Here is a 4,659-nt window from a genome sequence, read left to right on the forward strand (position 1 = left end):
CGCTGTATGCTCTTCTGTGTCATGAAACGCGCTGGCGCTGATGCGCTGTTTGCTTTCAAACCAAAGCATAAATACATGTAAAAAAAAACCATTGTGGCGCCATCCAACCATCCTTGTGGCGCTGGTGATACAGAAGAGCATATGCCGCCTGCATACAGCTCAGATAAAGCCATTGTTTTGCATAAATTCCATTATTTTTTGTTTTCTTCTGTACAAAAAGTATTCTTGTGGTCTTCATAACATTATGGTTGAACCACTGTGGCAGCTGGACTATTCTGACGATGCTTTTCATACTTTCCTGGAGCCTTGACACTGTTATTTATTGGTAGTCTATGGGACCTTCTCTCAGCATCCCAGTTTTCATCCAAATATCTTAAACTGTGTTTCGAAGACGATATGAAGCTTTTACGGTGTTTGGAAACGACCTGGGGGGTAAGTGAATAATGACCAAAATTTTAATTTTGCGGCGGAGTATCCCTTTAACTTTTATTAAGAATATCTCTTTGGATTTGAAACGTTAGTCTTTGCAATCTTTACAGAATCTTCTTTATGCACCATACAGAGCTTGTAACACTCCAAGAGGAAGAAACACATTTAAATATAGCATCAATATGACCCTTTAATACTATAGAAAAGCACTAAAAGTTTTTCAGTTAGAGTGTTTTCAGCTTGTTTATTTTCATAATAAAAATATGGAATGCATTTGCATCAACAACGGTATAAAACTATCATTCATGTAATTGTGTTAAATCGTAATTAAATAATCGCAATTACAATTTCAAGGGGAATAATGGACAATTATGATTTTTGTCACAATCTTGCAGACCAAGACAAACACACACCTTGTCCTCTGTTCCTCGCTCTGCTCTCGCTGCTTCTCTGATTATTAAAGAACTTCGCTGAAAGACGGGGAGGAAGCCGAAGTCTGTTGCCGCCGGATTTTCATAAGTAAATTTAAAGGGGACTGGAAGCGATTACGAATTCGTGAACAGTTTTATGGACGCTAATCGCAACCAAAAACCCCACCACAACCACTTCATTTCATTTTGTTAGCACAGAATGTTATTTATCGTAAAATGACTTACGTCCTCTAGGATTTAGACAAAACTATATTCATACAAATACACTACAGTCAAACATTATTTGAACAGTAAGATTTTTTTTTTAAAGAGGTCCTCTTCTGCTCACCAATCATTTATCTTTGATCCAAAGTACAGCAAGAGCATTCATATTGTGACATATTTTTAGTATTTAAAACACCTGCTTCTGCGTTCTATTTAAAATATAGTGTAAAAAATGGTAATTTCTTCCTGTGATCAAACAAGGTGCAGCACCATTACTCCAGCCTTCAGTGTCACATGATCCTTCAGAAATCATTCTTGATATCCTCCTTTGCTGTTCAAGAAACCTTATTATGATCAGGGCCGCGGCTTGCCAAATGGGTTTCCCTAATCAGATTTGTATTGGTTGTGCCCCCCTTCTCAATATATTAATGAAAAAAGAAGAAAGACGAGAAGAAGAAGAAGAAGTAAGAAGAAGGAGAAACGACCAAAGGGGTCAAAATAGAACTTTTATACTACAAAAAGGGGGGTCCCCCCAATAAATAAATCAAATAGTATCGTCAATTGTAGCTCTCGACAGTTTACCTATGGCTATGACGTTTTTAAATACAGTTGTCCTAATTTTACTTTCATAGTCCTCAAGTCATGTCAGCAATTCCGCAAAAGAAAAGTAGTCAGTTTATTTTACTAGGGTTTGTGATTTCCACATGTTTTTGTTTGAAGACACTGTACTGTGGGCCATCTATCTCCAAAAGGTGTCCCCAAAATGAAAGATTCAGTGAATATTTGAATTAAAATGCTTTTGGCCAATGGCCTACATCAAAGGATTTGATTGTCCTGTACGTTTAGCATCAGCAATTACCCATTGGCTCCCTTTGCCGGATTTTGCATAACATGTTGTAGGTTACGTTCGTGAAGGAAAGGAAAGCGGGAACAAAAGGGGTCCGGCTGGACTGCTGACGAATTTATTAACTCACAATACTCTTTATAAACACCATGGTGACTTGTTACTCTGACATCAACACATACACGATCGCACCAACACTTTCGTGTTACTCGTTCCGGTTTCCGTTTCTTTCTGTTCGCGTCAGCAGTCCGGCTCTCTCCTCGACTGGCTTCTGTCTCTCCTGGCGTTTTTAATACTCTCTCCAACGCCAAGTAAATGCCACAAGAGACAGGTGTTGATCATTTTTTGCCCAAACCACGCACTTACAGTATTCGTCTTCCTTGATTCGTCTCATCCCGCCTGCATGGACGTTTCGCCAACGCAACTCTCCCCGGCCTGGGCCACCTACTCCCCACCCGGCGACCGTAAGCTTTGGTGACGAGGCCGTGGACGGCGGGTGTATTGTTTGTGGTCCATCCGGCCTGCAGCCCACCCCCCTTTCTGTAGAGGCAATAGGCCAACTCGCCATCTGGAACACTTGCGCTATGCCTGTGGATCATCCTTGAACTTAAAAGGCTGTAGAGCCAGATACCAATGAGTGATCTGCGCAGTGGTATCCTTCATACCGGTGGCGCCACTGCAGCTGGAGCGTGGCCCGAACAGAGGGTGAACTCCCGTCCCAGGAGATAATAGCGGAGGTGAGGATGGCCCATCTGATGGGCAATGCACTCTGTTTCTCTATGGTGCTGTACTTTAGCCTCTCTCTTTCGAGAGCTTCCGGCTAATGTACAGCACCGGCCGTTCCTCCCCCCCCCCCCTCTATCTCTGTGACAGGACTGCACCAGCCCCCTGTTCCGACATGTCCGTCTGCAACAGAGAAAGGAGAGAAAAATCAGGAGTGTGTAACAACGGCCCGCCACACAGGGCAGCTTTACTTACTTGGGTAAAGGCCTGCTGACACGGCTCCGTCCATGAACCGTATCTGGCACCTCCTTTTTAGTAAGGTCAGTCCAAAGGGACTGGTGAGGTCCTTGGGATGTGGGGCAGGTTGCAATAGTGGCTGTCATTGCAATTTGGGGACGCACCTGTGGCTTGCCCAAGTTGGAAGCCCATATACCTTACGTTCCACACGCCCCAATCGCACACTTCTTTGGGGTGGCCGTGAGTCCCGCCCCCCTCAGGCGAGTCCCAGGACAGCCCTCCGATGCTGAAATATGCCCCGTGCCAATCAGTACTAAATATAATGATATCATATCAGGTAGGCAGTCTGCAGCATGGGGCCGCAGAATCTTATCCATGAGGTGCTGAAAGGTAGCCGGTGCCCCGAACAACCCAAATGGAAGGGTAACAAACTGGTGTAATCCAAACGGCGTTGTGAAATCTGTCTTTTCTTTGGATAATGGAGACAGGGGGATCTGCCAATAACCCTTTGTTAAGTCCAATGTCGAATAAAAAACGAGCCGTGCCTAGCCGATCAAGCAACTCGTCAACCCCGCGGCATTGGATACGTGTCGAATTTCGACACAGCATTCACCCTTGCGGTAATCCACACAGAACTGGACTGAGCCGTCTGTTTTCGGAACTAAAACTATCGGGCTCGCCCAGTTACTATTGGATTCTTCTATTACCCCCATGTCCAGAATTGCGCCTAATTCAGCCTGAACTACCTTTTTCTTGTGCTCAGGTAAGCGATACGGCCAGCTGCGAACTACCACGCCCAGCTCGGTCTCGATATGGTGCTGAATCAGGTTAGTACAGCCCGGTAGGGGCGAGAAGATGTCGGCAAACTCTGCCTGTAATTTTGTTAGATCAGTTTCGGGATGGCGAGAGGTGATCTCCCCCTGGGGCCAGGGCGAGGGATTGTGGTTTGACATTCGCCTCTGGTCCGAGATCATCCTCCCCGCCAATCACCGTTGCCAACATCATTCCATTTTTTTAGGAGGTTGAGGTGATAGATCTGACGTGCCCCATTCCTATCGGACCGTATTACCTCATAATCGAGATCTCCGACTTGTCGTGCGAGCTCAAACGGTCCCTGCCACTTAGCCATTAACTTAGAGCTCGACGTTGGGGAGTAATACAAGTACTTTCTCTCCCGGTGCAAATTTGCGTAATCTAGTTCCCCTGTTATACAGCTGGCTCTGGCGGGTCCTGGGCTTGTAACAAATTCTCCATTGATAGCCGCCCCCAAAGTGTGGAGATTTGTTCTCAAGTCCAGCACATACTGAATTTAATTTTTGCCCTGAGATGGCCCCTCCTCCTAAGTTTCTCTCAGTACATCCAGCACCCCTCGGGGCTGGCGTCCATAGAGAAGCTCAAAGGGGGAAAACCCCGTGGAGGCTTGTGGGACCTCTCGCACTGCCAATAACAAGGGCTCTAGCCACTTATCCCAATTCTTGCCATCTTCTTGAACGAATTTACGGATCATGGATTTAAGTGTGCGATTAAATCGTTCGACCAGGCCGTCGGTCTGTGGGTGATAGACGCTAGTTTGAATCGATTTAATGCCCAATAATCCGTACAGTTCGCGTAGCGTACGTGACATAAACGCCGTGCCCTGATCGGTGAGGATTTCTTTCGGAACCCCCACCCCGGGAGATAAGACGAAACAGGGCATCCACAACACTCTTAGCAGAAATGTTGTGGAGGGCCACTGCTTCAGGATATCGTGTTGCATAGTCAACTATGACTAATGCAAAGCAATGTCCCTGT

Source organism: Cyprinus carpio, chromosome A15, assembly GCF_018340385.1.
Source record: "Cyprinus carpio isolate SPL01 chromosome A15, ASM1834038v1, whole genome shotgun sequence".
NCBI lineage: Eukaryota > Metazoa > Chordata > Actinopteri > Cypriniformes > Cyprinidae > Cyprinus > Cyprinus carpio.